The 14,820-nt window shown below is 43.0% G+C and overlaps 1 protein-coding gene across 8 annotated transcripts in view; it reads left to right on the top strand.

Annotated features, from left to right (window-relative positions):
- The first annotated feature begins 1,468 nt into the window (after window positions 1-1,468).
- gtf2ird1 (GTF2I repeat domain containing 1) overlaps window positions 1,469-14,820 on the top strand; it is a 215,490-nt gene continuing 202,138 nt past the window's right edge. For 7 of the 8 annotated variants that reach the window (XM_060847791.1, XM_060847794.1, XM_060847796.1 and 4 more), the window contains exon 1: window positions 1,469-1,595. The gene's annotated coding sequence lies outside the window, so the exon portion shown is untranslated. Of the gene's footprint in view, window positions 1,596-2,306; window positions 2,574-14,820 lie in introns of those variants that run through there. The other variant, XM_060847792.1, reaches the window with a different exon arrangement.

Consider the following 14,820-nt stretch of genomic DNA (forward strand, 5'->3'; position numbering starts at 1 on the left):
TGCGTGAGGTTTGCACATTCTCCCTGGGGCGGTTTCCACATTCTGCAGGGTTTGCACATTCTCCCTGGGATGGTTTGCACATTCTGCGTGAGGTTCGTACATTCTCCCTGAGGCAGTTTGCACATTCTCCATGGAGTGTTTGCACATTCACCTTGTGGCAGTTTGCACATTCCACATGGGATTTGTACATTCTCCTTTAGGCAGTTTGCACATTGTGCAAAACCCACATACATTCTCCCTGGGGAAGTTTGCACATTCTGCGTTTGGTTTGCACATTCTCCCTCGGCAGTTTGCACGTTCTGCATGGGTTTGCACATTCTTCCTGGGGCAGTTTGCACATTCTACGTAGTTTTGCACATTCTCCCTGGGACGGTTTACACATTCTGTGTGGGATTTGCACGTTCTCCTTGGGACAGTTTGCACATTCTGTGTAGGATTTGCACATTCTCCCTGGGCAGTTTGCACATTCTGTGTAGGATTTGCACATTCTGCTACAGTGCTGCCCCAAAATCTATTGGCCTCAGGACTGGTTGTGAAATGAGCAGGCCAAGGCTCAGTGGTTAGCACTGAGGCCCCACAGTGCCAGGGACCTGGGTTTGATTCTGGCTTCGCCCGACTTGATTGAGTGTTTTGAAGAAGCAACAAAGAGGATTGATGTGGGCAGAGCAGTAGACCTACAGTATGTGGACTTTAGTATGGTGTTCGACCAGGTTCTCATGGGAGACTGGTTCGCAAGGTCCAAAGGTACACTATGGGAGGAAACCCCACCCATTGGGGAATCCCATCAAGGTGGACTGGCAATGCTCAGTTGCCCAGGAATGTGCAGGCTAGGTGGGTTAACCATGGGAAATACAGAGTTACCGGGATGGGATGGGTCAAGGGTTGGTGTGGATCTGCTGGGAGGAATGGCCTTCCACACTGTAAGGATTCCATTTGGAGACAGTGCAAACAAGTGTAGCTGCCCTCAGACTTTCTGATATTTGTAATACGACAATCAGAAACAAAAACGTTTGTGGGTTTTTGTGTCAAACTTTTATGTATTGTATCAAATTTACAGTGGCAGCCTCTTGGGATTATGGTCAGTGATTGACCCTCCACAGTAGCAATTTGTAAAAATTAATACTTATCGTCTAACAAGCCAGGAAATCTTCCCCAGCCAGCCTGGCCAGAGATGTTACTATGAACCTCTGGAACAAACGGGAGGCTTTGTCGTCCAGAAATAGGGACATTGCTCCCGCGGCACAGGAGTAATCTCGAAATCCAGATGATCAAGGGGCCCCGGATTACTGAGTGGAGGATTCGCGTTATTTCATCCAGAGGGCCCCCCTATTCAGCCAAATCATATGGAATTGCTTTCTGGTCGGCTTCTCGCAGCAAGCAGAGAGTTAACTGAGACGCCAGCAAAGTGATGAACGCAGAGGTGAGTTCAATTTACTTATCAGCTGGCCGCTGTACTGCGCAGCCTCTTCACTGCAAAGTTTAACTCTTGAATATGGCTTTGAAACGCATCACATCTTCAATGCTTGTAAAGGAACGCTCGAAATGCCGATGAATCGGGACTACCGCTGAATCTTCAAAATTATGCTTCAGAGCAGGTACGTGTTTTTGGTCTGGTCTGGTCTGTTCTCTCTCTCTCTCTCTCTCCCCCCTTTCAGGCTACACGGAGTGAGAGACCTCAAGACGCAAAAACGTAACCGTGCAGTCGGCCATTTGATGCGTATGTGTGTGTGTGTATATATATCTGTCTCCTTTTATCAGTCCCGTGGGAGGATCACATGCTCTGCCTAATCTGCAACCTGAAAGGGAGAGCAAAATGAAAACCCCTGCACAGTTTTTAAATCCTGCAGATTAACGAACACGGCTGGTTCAGGCAGGGCTGCAATCTTGCAAACCTCTGATATCCTGCACAACCAAAGCAATACAGTCCCGTAAAAGACCCCCTTTAAAATAAAATCATGTCGTAGTTTAATTTAAATGTACGCGACCCCCTCTCTGGGTTTTATTTTGGGGGAAGAATGGGAATATTTTAATTCGGGAAATTGATGTGCACATAGTTTAAGGCACTTTTTTCCCCCGTCAATTTCGCGTCTCTCTACCGCCCCTGGTTCCTCCTCTTGTCAGTTTGAAGGGGCCGTAATTTGGCACAAAGAATGGGACATATGTATGTGTGTGTGCCTTAATCCGTATGTAAATTACAGCCAATGACGGAGTGTGTAGGACTGGAGCTGGGATTAGCAGGGGCGAATGAGTTGCCGCTTTACTGGGATTAGAGAACAAAGGCTAGTCTGAGCACAGCCAGCAAAAAAAATCTGCCAAACCTCCTTCAGTGCCTAGTCTGCAATCAGGACAAAAAGACATCCCATTTTTTTTTCTGTATCAGAAACACACTCCGGATTGTACATTTAAAAACAAAAGGAAAAAAAAATTCCGGATTGGTCTAAAGGAGAAATTAAGGACTTTTTAAAAAATATATTTTTTAAAAAAAACAGAAGGAATTCCTTGTGTATTTGTGTGTATGGTTTTTGAGAGAAAGAAGAGATCAGCGCTGTGGTGGGCCGACTAAATTGAATGGTGTAAGTAACAAACAGAGAAACAAACACGAGCAACTGGTAACAATGTTTCATATTTTTACAGATACATATTGTATCCTGCGGCGACACGTGACTGGCTGGGTCACGCTGCCAGGAGATCAGGCAGTGAGGGTTTTCACTTGTGTTTTGCAGGGGATGGGGGTGGGGGGAGAGAGAGAGAAGGTTTTCACGGATGCCGCTGTTTTCATTAATCTGGTATTTTTGTGCGCGGCCCTCCCCTCTGTCAGATCCTGGTAGTTGCAGCGGTCTGCTGCCTGCTCATTAGGCCGAGAGACTCCTTCACTGCGCCGTGGTCAGCCACTGCCAGTCGCCCTCTTTTCCCTTCCCTTGTCGGTTTGCACGCTCATGCGAGGCCCATTTCCGCAATTTGTGAGTGTTAACGCGCGCACACACACACACACACACCCCAAAGGGACCCCAGTTCCTCCAGTAACTGCGTTCCCAAATCTGTTACTGATGCAAAGTGCAGGGTTTCACTTGGGTTGTGTCAACTTTGTTATTAATTGTAACTGCAGTATTGAAAGGTTTTCCTTCCTGATTTCAATTCAAGCTTTTGACTTCATTCGTAGTGAATGGTTGGTTTTATCTTCCTTTTGACGGTGGTTCTGTACTTTTCCAGTAATTGGGTTTCCAGTGACTAGTTTTCTTTTCAAACTGTGAACTCCAGGGGTCCCTGAAGGACATCAGCTTCTGGGTATTTTGTCTTGTTGAGGTGATTGTTATTTTCAGTGCTACATCTTTAAAGCAACAGTTTTTAGCAGTGATGGAGCATTCAGTAGCCAATCCTGCTCTGGCTATTAGTTCTTGTACTCCTGGCATGTGCAAGGTATCTCAATATTTCTAGCTTGCGTCTGAAAGTGTGCCAGTAATTGCAATATTTACAGAAGGATGGGAGTAATCTGTAGTTGCCAGGGACCTCCATGTCAGTAATAAATTAGCACAGGGTGCCCCTTAAGTGACTTAATATTCACTCCTACGGAACCATAATTTCCATCTGACCAGTCACAAAACTACTCATTTGTGCCTAGATGCAAATTGTAAAGGAAATGTCTTTTAATATAATGCCTTTTTATGGCTGAAAAGAAAATAGGAGCAGAAATGGATCATTCAGTTCCTTCGAGAGAAAGTGAGGACTGCAGATGCTGGAGATCAGAGTCAAAAAGTGTGGTGCTTGAAAAGCACAGCAGGTCAGGCAGCATCCGAGGAGCAGGAGAGTCGATATTTCTGGCATAAGCCCTTCATCAGGAATGTGGGTTGGGGGTGGGGGAGAAGGGGGCTGAGAGTAACTGGGAGGGTGGGGTTGGGGGAAGGTAGCTGGGAAGGTGACAGGTAGATGCAGATGATCTTCCTCCACTTCCTGCATCTCTGCCCTTGAACCCTACCCCTCCAACTGCAATAAAGATAGAATCCCCAGTCCTCGCCTTCCACCCCACCAATCTTCAGATGTAGCGCATTATCCTCTGCCATTGTTTGGTCCACACCTCCCCACCAACCCATGCTCCACTCCCGGCACCTTCCCTTGGCATTGCAAGAGGTACAAAACCTGCGCCCTCACCACCATCCAAGGTCCTGAAGGATCCTTCCACATCTGACAGAGATTTTCCTGCACATGCAAGCACCTCACCTACTGTGTCCATTGCTGTCGATGTGATCTCCTTTACATTGGGGTGACAGGACATCAACTTGCAGAATGTTTCAGGGAACATCTCTGGGACACACGCACCAAACAACCCCACCACCCTGTGGCCGACCACTTCAACTCCTCCTCCACCAAGGACATGCAAGTCCTAGGCCTCCTCCACCAAAACCCAATGCCTGGAGGAGGAACACCTCATCTTTCCCTGGGAACCCTCCAACCACACGGCATCAATGTTGACTTCACCAGTTTCCTTATCTCCCCTCCCACCAACTCATCCCAGATCTAACCTTCAGTTTGGCATCACCGTCTTGACCTGTCCTACGTGTCCATCTTCCTTCCTACCTATCCATTCCACACTCCCATCCAACTTATCACCATCACCCCCCACCCGGCATTTCTCTATCGCCTCCCCATCTGCCTTGCCCCCAGGCCCACCGTCACTCTCCCATTTATCTCTCAGCCGCCTTTCCCTCCCCTACTTCCCTGACATGCACGCACATTCTTGACGAAGGACTTATGGTCAAAACGTTGATTCTCCTGCTCTTTGGCTGCTACCTGGCCTGTTGTGCTTTTCCAGTGTCACACTTTCCCATTCAATTCCTTCAGTCTACTTCATCATTCAACCAGATCATAGTTAATCCTCACCTTGGTACCAGTATCCCACACAGTGTCCTTTGACGTGTTTAATACTTAGAGACCTATCGCTCTCTATCTTGAACAACATCTTGGAGGTGCACACAGAAGGTGGAGGAATTAGTGGGAATGATGGTGTTGAACATACTCAATGATTTTGTCCCCACTGCACTCAGGGGCAAAGAATTCCTAAGAGAAAAGAAATACATCCTCAACTCAGGCCTTAATGGACTAACTCTAAGTCGATTCCTGCAATTCAAAATTCTCAACTCCACCCCCATAGGAAATTTCTGTCCTGCACTTACCCTTTCGAGTCTGTGAAGATTGTATTTTTCACTAAAGTCTTACCTCATTCTTCTAAACTCTAGAGAGAACAGGAGGCTCTCAAGTCCTTCACAGCCACCAATGTACATTGTGAAGGGTTGTCACAGGTATTGTGTAAGAAACACAGCAGCAAATGTGAGCAAACACCCATAATCATCAATGACAGCAGATCATTTAGAATCATAGAATCCTTACACTGTGGAAGCAGGCCATTTGGCTAATCAAATCCACACCAGTCCTCTGAAGAGTTGCCCACCCTATCCCTGTAACCGTACATTTCCCATGGCTAATCCATCGAGCCTGCATGCCCCTGAACACTGGGCAATTTAAGCCAATCCAACTAACCTGCATATCTTTGGACTGTGGGGGGAAACCAGAGCACCCAGAGGGAACCCACGCAGACAAGGCGAGAGCGTGTAAACTCAGCGCACACAGTTGCCAAAGGGTGAAATCAAACCCAAGTCCCTGGTGCTGAGAGGCAACAGTGCTAACCACTGAGCCATTGTGCTTGATTTGTTGATGTTGGCGGAGGGATAAACAATGACCATGACATCAGAGAGAGCGCCACTGTTCTTGGAAATGCAATGAGATGATTTATATCTGCTTTCGAGGACCTTGGTTTGACCTGTCCTCTGAAACATGCCACCCCCTCGCACCATAGCACCCTCAAGGAGCATCAATCTCAACGTTGTGTTTAAGTTTTGAATACACAGTCTACTGACTCAGGTGAAAGTGCTGATCCATGAGCCATAGCAAATATCTCATTTTGTAAGAAGATGCAGGACTCTTGTTAATGCCTTGTCAAGGATAAATGTGAACCTGTCATTTAATTGTAATGCAGTAAGTGGATGCTGGATCTGGTCATTATACCCTTGCATTCCTTGATATAGAATCACTACTTGAAGCACTTTTCAGTTCTACTCTCAGCTGGTGCACATTTTCAGTTTCTTGAGGTGAATTTAATGTAGCAGTTACAATATTTTGTCGAAAGACTTGTGATTAAGCCCCCATTATGTAACATGGTGTGACGCTCTTTTTAAAAATTCCCATTAGCCATAGGAAATGCAGGGTTACAGGGATAGGGTAGGGTAGTGGGTCTGGGTGGGATGCTCTTCAGAGGCCTGAATGGCCTGCTTCCACACTGTGGGGATTCTAGGTTCTATTTGTGGTCTTTAATTTCTCCGCCATCAGCACCATAGCGTTCACTGTGATAGTGTGTGCAGGTGAGCTGCTCACTGGTACTGAAGGAAGGTGTTGATACAGAAAGGCATTAAGCCCAAAATTACAAATCTACCGTTTTGACCATTAATTAATTTTAATGTATCCTGTTAACATTCTCTTTGAGATTCTCTTTTTTTTGAGTCTGAAGAGCCGAGGTTGGTTCCTTAATGCTCTTCCCTATTTGGCCTCTGGATATTTGCCCCCTAATGTCACGTTAACCAGAACTGCACCTGGTTCTCCAGGTACAACCTGACCAGGTCACTGCCCAGCTTCAGCATGATCCTGGGAGATTTGAACTGATCTGACAGTAGCCTGTTTGTGACCTGTTTATTGCCACATAACATTATTTGGATTGGGTGGATGACAAGTCAAGAGATTCAGTCTTGGCAAGGCACAGGAGATTGAGTTACTTTCCGATTTTTGTGTTGATAAGATCAGCCCAGTTTACAAACTGAATAATGAGGGAGCCATACAGCATGGAAACAGACCCTTCGGTCCAACTCATCCATGCTGACCAGCTGCCCCAAACTGATGTGGAATGACTTGCATTCTGGAGAGTCAGCACTGTGCTGTCAAACTCGCACAATTCTTCCTGAAGTTATCCTAGTGCCAGGTTTCCAATTTTAGAACTGCCCACGTTGCACAGAGGATTTAGAGCTGCCAATTTACATTGGCTGAACTTAATCAAAAGTTGACTTTTCTGGTCTCTGAATTTTATGCAGAAGGTGAAGTTGGTGTCGGAGACAGAAGCATGAAATTTAATCACTTTTGTTTTCTTAACAAAACAAAAGACAGGAGATTGTGCCCATTTTTGGCCAAGATGCTTAGTTAATGGCCTGAATGAGCTGCCTACCAAAGCCACTGTTGGCTGCAGGGGCAGCAAGGTGAAAAGGATCTCCAGCCAGCAAAACAGTTTCAATGTCAATCTCAACAACTGACGGGATAGTCTCACAGGGCTAAATGGACTAGTGCTGCTCTTATTTCATGTGTTTATGATCATAAATTTGTAAACCTTCCCTTCTCCACAATCTGCTGCAGTATAACTTTACCTCATTCTCAAGTCGTGTAGTTTTCAGTGTAAGTCACCTGACGTGTATTTTTTTTCTCTGGTACCTTCAATCAATTCACCTCTTTCCCAGAGCACTGGGGGGGTGGGGTATGGTACCTCTTAAAAAGGTGGATAGCAGACCCACAACTGTGTGAAAGTGGTTAGATTGACAGCTAACCCTCCAGTCTGATGTTTTTAATATGCTCATTCATTGTAGAAATACCTTTATTGAGATGAGCATTTCCTTCTTTCGTGTTGGGCAATCACTTGGTTTTTATCACTTTCGACCTGGTGTTGTTGAATCTTCAAGTCCTGGTCCTTTATAAAACACGAATTGTGGTGTCAGCAGAGAGTTAGAGATTGGATTTGTGTTTTGCTATTTTGGTGGTGTAATGATAGAATGAGTTATGTGCAGATAAAAAGATCAGTCTCCGAGAGATTAAAGACCGTAGTTACATTGTTCAAATACCACGAGATTAGTTTCCTAGGTGATGAATACTGGTTGCCGTGGACACAAAGGGTCCTGGAATTAGGATTGCGATTTTTCACCCTTGTCACGCAACTCTGTGTGTGTATGTGTGTGTCTCTGTCTCTCTCTCTCTCTGGGCTTTGGGAGAAGGAACCAGGGTAAGAAACATTGCTTCACAGAATCTGCACTGCATCACAAGATAGTTCCAGACTATGAAATGCTCCGCTTGGTGACACAACAGCAGCACCTTCCTGCTTGTAGTCTCAAAGTCTTAATCCCACACCAATGCTGTTCTTTTATACCATATCTCAAAGACCCGACTTGTGTGTGTGTGTGTGTGTGAGAAACACTTTTTTTTGATGTTTTCAGAAGCACTTCAGGCCTGCTGATGTTTATTGATTATTGTGCAAGTTATTTCCATGTGTTGTTTGGCACAAAGATTGGGTTCTCTTTGCTTTTGAAAAACTTGTGATACTTTCATAAGTTGACATGAGTTTGTATTTTGCCACCACATCTGGAGGTCCCCCTCACTGCTGCCTGCTCTGTTGGGTGTTGTAACATTTTGCTGATAGGAATCACAGAATTCGACAGCATCTGCAGAATCTTATCAGGACCTGGAGTTGAAGCTTACCTTAGACAAGTCGTTCTGCTGTGTTTCGTTAATGCAAATGCGCTGTAACACTATTGATGAATTGGGGCCAGTGTTTCTAAAATGGGAACTTTTAAAGCTTGTATTCATTATAACACTATTCTGACACCATTAGTTTAAATGGTGCCTCTATTAGGCTATTTTCTTATAACACGGGGATGTATGAGCATGGAAATACCACATTACTGCAGAACCGACTCTGTTGCCTGATTGTGACTTGCATTGCTGTAGAACTGAGTGATGATTTGGATTGCAACCTCCGATTATACAGGAATGCTCTTTATTTGTCAGCAGCTGTGGGGAGAAATCTGAGTTAATGGTTTGAGTCCAGTGGCCCTTCCGGTCACTGGACTGGAAAATTTAACTGTGATTTATGTCAATAGATATTGCCAGATCTGCTGAGCTTTTCCCATAATTTCTGTTTTAGTTACTGATTTTCAGCATCTGTAGGTTTAATGAGCTTTATTTGGCTGTTGTCTGATGTCACTGATAAGAATGATTGCCATTCAAAGAAGGAGAGATATTTGTACAGTTTAGTTAATAAACTGGTCTTTTACGCTCAGTAATGTAAAAGGTACCAGACTGACCTTTTTTCCTCTTGTTTTGCTGCCTTCAAATTGCGGGGCTGACTTTTCAATAATGAAGTGTTGTTGTAAAATCTTGATTTCAGTCTTTTCCCCCTGCTTTCCGTCTTGATGATCTGGTGTTAGTTACCACTGTGATGGTCTGAGATTGGACTGAAACAGATTGCCCTTTGCTAGGGACTAATTGAACAGTTAAATCAATCCATTTCCCTCTGCAGTCTTCAAACGTTTTCTGTTCCAAGTTTCATGCTCAGAATAGAATATCTGAAACTTTCCATCAAAAATATGAATCTACAATCAACACTTGTATGGCTGGGGCTGTGGAGTGTGCAGTGGTGGTGAAGGAGACGTGTAACAAAGTGATATGGCTTTGTAAATGTCACAAAGAAAGTAGTTAAGTGTAAGATTGTTACATTTTTAGGTCTTGTTGAGGGTGCAAAAGCAGACTCTGATGTGTTGGCATTCAGGGTTATGACCAGCACTGGTGAGGTTCTGTAAAACTTATTCTCAGTTGCTGCACATCATTTGACTTGAAGAACCCTTGCTAGCCAACATTTATCCTGTAGTTTAATGCCACTATCTGACTAAACTAGAGCTACAACTATCATACAGTGTTTCTATGTACAACGCATTAATATGGGACATGTCAGCAAGGTACAATATTCTGATTTATTTATAAGATAGTATTAGTGCCCCATACACACTATCACTTTACACCAGTAAACATTGCTGTCAAAATCATTGTCATAAATCGAACTTTCAGTTTTCTTTAAAGTTTGAGAAATTACCCCATTTGCTTCAAGATGATGTGATCATGATTTTAAACTGCTAATGGTTGCGTTGATGAAGTAGTAGGGGGGGTTACTATGAACTGAACAAGCTACTTGTGTGTCCATTTTGAAGGTCTGGTTCCATTTTACCTAATGGACAGATTTGTCTGGAAAGCTGTCAACTGGTGAATCATTGCAGCTGTACAGCTGTGAGTCCTGCTACCAATTCTGGGATTGGTTGACTTTATTCATATATAAAGAAATGAAGCACAGTTGACTTTTTCTTTTAAATGAATGCTTCCTTCTGGATGTTCCTGATTTCAGAAAAGAATTAAGGGTTAAAAAAAAACAGGTCTCCAAAGCCTGTTGATCAGTTAGAAGACTTGATTCTGACCTCCTGCCTGAGGGTGGTGACTTTGTTAGATTGGATACGTAACACCGATATCGCATGTTTTACAAGACGACAAAACATACTCAATCCAACAGTAACTAAAACAACCTCCATATTTCTTCAAAGGTAGTCCTTATGAAGGGTAAATGGCCTACTGCTGACATTTTCCATATGTGTTTATATAATTCTTCACATTTGTTTTATTATATTGTAATTGTGTTGTGACAATATAGATTCTGTAGTTTCAAAATTGTGATTTGAGTCTGCTAAATGGTACTCTGGGATGAATAGGGAGGGTAGTATGAAAATATGCCTAATCCAGTAAACCGATTACTGCAAGTAGGATAATTGTTAATCCTTGAATCACGACTATGATGGGAGGAATACGCTGGTGATCAAGCCTCACCACTCCAGTTGTCGCACCAATAATATAAAAGTTTTGATTCAAACACCAAAATGGCCAACTGTTTCTCTTTTGTACTGTTATTCAGAGTAAAAGGGACTTTCGCCAGCCTTCTTTAATGATCTCAAAATCATTCATTTATTATAAAAGCACGCACACTTTAAGTGGAAAAACTGAATAATGTCTGAGCTGTAATCTGGAATTAGAGCTATATCCCAAGGCAGACACAACTCAAAAGGCAACAGAGTCTCTGCAGAGATTTTGTTTTAAATGCAAAAAACCAAAGATCCTCACTTGGCCAATGATCTGGAAAGATAGAAATTGATAGTTTCTCCAGGTCCACCATGTTTTTGTTGATTAAAATCAAATTTCTATGGGAGACTGATGGTTGATCTTCCAAACAAGACTTTATGCTGGATTCCAGTCTTTGACTAGTGTTCAACATTCATGTTTTATAAACAGTCAACATGCTGAAGGATAGAAACACCTGGTTCAGGAAACCAGAAAACAAGTTAATCCAAGATGGTGGATGGGAAAAGTTTCTGGCTGTAACAGCTGCTCCTTTTTGTTTGAGGTGTTTTAGGTGCTAGAGGTGATTTCCTCGAATTGCAGGAGCGATAATTACTGTTTTATATGCTGTTGCATTGTTTTGGAATTTTGGGAAAAAAATGTCAAAACAATAGCAGTTTTAAAAGGCAGAAGAACAGACAAAGGAAGCACATGGTGAGGACAGTGCAGGAGAGAGAGAGAGAACCTGCACAGATACTGCCTTAGATGTTTGAATGCATGTATCGCTGGATATCGGAGTGCATCTGGGAATATGGTCGAACAGTGAAATTCACAACTGATCTTGGAGGAACTGTTGGCTAAAGTTCACAGCACAGAATCAGATAAGTTCATTGTTGTTTGAAGTGTGGCCTACAGAGAATCTGCAGTAGTGAGGAGAGTAGGTTCTTTCTTGATTATATGTTTTTGGAGATATGTCTCTTGATTAAACTTAAAATATGTCATAACTATTAATTTTACCTGGCACAGTGTTTGTAGAGGAATAAGACGGTGTTACTTTCTGGGTCTGTAGATTGTGAAGGAGCAAAAATGGCCTTTAGTGCAGTGATATGTACTTCTTGTCAGATGTAGGAGTTTAAAGAGAGTTTAAGGGTTACTGCGGATTATATCTGCCATAAGATTCGCAGCCAGCAGCATTTATCAGATCGAATGGATCAGTTGGAGAGACAGTTAGAGCAATGACGAATTTGCAACAGCAACAGTATGTGATGGATGGCAGTTATAGGAAGGGGGGAAGTCTCAGAGACAGTCACATAGATGGGTTAACTCCAGAAAAGGTAAGAGAGGTAGGCAGCTAGTGCAGGAGTCTTTTGTGGATACACCCATTTCAAACAGGTATGCTGTTTTGGAAAATGTAGGGGGTGATAGATTCTCAGGTAAATGTAGCACAAACAGTCAAGTTTCTGGTATTGAGACTGGCTTGAGTGCAATGAGGGGTACATCTGGTTCCAAGAGATCAGTTGTGTTAGTGGATTCTCTAGTTCGAGGTACAGATAGACGCTTCTGTGGCCAGCAGTGAAAAAGCAGAATGGTGTGTTGCATCCCTGGTGCCAGGATCAAGGATGTCTCAGAGAGGGTACAGAATGTTCTCACGGGGGAGAGGGGCCAGCAGGAGGTCCAGAGACAGCATTGGAACCAATGACATAGAAGAGGTTGAGACTCTGAAGGGAGATTACAGAGAGTTAGGCAGAAATTTAAAAAGGAGGTCCTCGAGAGCAATAATATCTGGATTACTCCTGGTGCTACAAGCTAGTGAGGGCAGGAATAGAAGAACAGAGCAGATGAATGCATGGCTGAGGAGGATTCACATTTTCGGATCATTGAAGTCTCTTGGGGTAGAAGTGACCTGTACAAGAAGGACAGATTACACCTAAATTGGAAGGGGACTAATATTCTGGCAGGGAAATTTGCTAGAGCTGCTCGGGAGGATTTAAACTAGTGGGGTGGGGGGTGAGTGGGGGAGGGGGACCCAGGGAGATAGTGAGGAAAAAGATCAATCTGAGATTAGTACGTTTGAGAACAGAAGCAAGTCAAACAGTCAGGGCAGGCAGGAACAAGGTAGGACTAATAAGTTAAACTGCATTTATTTCAATGCAAGGGACCTAACGGGGAAGGCAGATGAACTGAGGGCATGGTTAGGAACATGGGACTGGGATATCATAGCAACTGCAGAAACATGGCTCAGGGACAGGCAGGACTGGCAGCTTAATGTTCCAAGATACAAAAACTACAGGAAGGATAGAAAGGGGGGCATGAGAGGAGGGGGAATGATGTTTTGATAAGGGATAGCATTACAGCTGTGCTGAGGGAGGATATTCCCGGGAATACATCCTGGGAAGTTACTTGGGTGGAACTGAGAAATAAGAAAGGGACCTTATTGAGAAACAAACTTGTAAGGAGATCTCAGCTATCTGTAAGAATTATAGGGTGGTTATGGTAGGGAATTTTAATTTCCAAACATAGACTGGGACTGCCATAGTGTTAAAGGTTTAGATGGAAAGGAATTTGTTAAGTGTGTACAAGACAATTTTCTGATTCAGTATGTGGATGTACCTACTAGAGAAGGTGCAAAACTTGACCTATTCTTGAGAAGTAAAGCAGGGCAGGTGACTGAGGTGTCAGCGGGGGAGCACTTTGGGGCCAGTGACCATAATTCTATTAGATTTAACATCTTGATGGAAAAGGATAGACCAGATCTAAAAGTTGAAGTTCTGAATTGGAGAAAGGCCAATTTTGATGCTATCAGGCAAGAACTTTTGAAAGCTGATTGGGAGCAGATGTTTGCAGGTAAAGGGATGGCTGGAAAATGGGAAGCCTTCAGAAATGAGAAAATGGGAAGCCTTCAGTAATGAGATAATGAGAATTCAGAGAAAGTATATTCCTATCAGGGTGAAAGGAATGGCTGGTAGGTACAGGGAATGCTGGATGACTAAAGAAATTGAGGGTTTGGTTACGAAAAAGAAGGAAGCATATGTCAGGTATAGACAGGATAGATCGAGTGAATCCTCTGAATGTTTTGTTTAGCCTTTCTTAAAGTACTCAGCAGGCAGATCACAGCCCTCAGTTGTTGACCTCAAGAAATCATATGGTAATACTGTTTTTAATCCAGAAAGTTTAATATCGTATGTTCTCCAAGGTCCATGCATAAAGATATGTATTTCCAATAACAAACTCTAGAAGAGCAGTTTCTGTACTTCAGGAGACATGGAAACTTTGGTGAAGCAGCTGTTAAACTGTTGAAAGAAAGAATTACTCTACAAGACTCCAGGCATTGTATTGATTCTTAAATATGTTTTTTTATAAATAAAATAATTGAAGATGACCGTCATACTTCAGACTGTCAAGTATTATTTTTAAATACTGAGAGGTGTGCTGTTACTTTTGACATAGACCTGGTATTTAATAAGTAGCTGGTTACTTGCACATTTCTCTCACACCGCAACAAAATCTGATTAAGTTAAGGACCAATTTAAATCATTTCCTATAGAAAGTACTTGAATAAGTAGTTTTAAAGATTGGACGAGTTAGAACCTGAATATCACAAGATGTATTGGTGGATATGATAACTTCTTTTTACTGACGTATCCCACTATGGTGCGACACGTGTAACAGGGCAATAATAAAGTAATAAACTTGCTTTTTCTAATGAGGTATAGGACTTTATATTCCCTAAGGCAAGGTTGGTAATGTGCCAAATCCAAGAAGCTGTTCAGAGCTTCTAAGATAGTAATCTTGATTACAAATTGGGTCAACGATAAATTGTAGAAGGTGGTGTTAAATGGCAAAAGCTTTGCCTGAGGTTGAATGAGCAATAATTTCCACACAGTTGGCCTGTTTTGGGTCTATTGCAGTTTATACAGGCTTGTTATAAACTGTGGGAGAGATTTGTAATATTTCCTGATGTCAGCTTGGCTTGCTGGCAGGTGTACGGCAGGATAAAAGATTTGGGAAAATCAGGTTGATGTTTGAGGAATAGTTGGCTAATTTTGTCCTTATTTGTTTGCACTTTTAGTTGTGTCTTAGGACAAGTTC

Source organism: Hemiscyllium ocellatum, chromosome 31 (genome assembly GCF_020745735.1).
Source record: "Hemiscyllium ocellatum isolate sHemOce1 chromosome 31, sHemOce1.pat.X.cur, whole genome shotgun sequence".
Lineage (NCBI taxonomy): Eukaryota > Metazoa > Chordata > Chondrichthyes > Orectolobiformes > Hemiscylliidae > Hemiscyllium > Hemiscyllium ocellatum.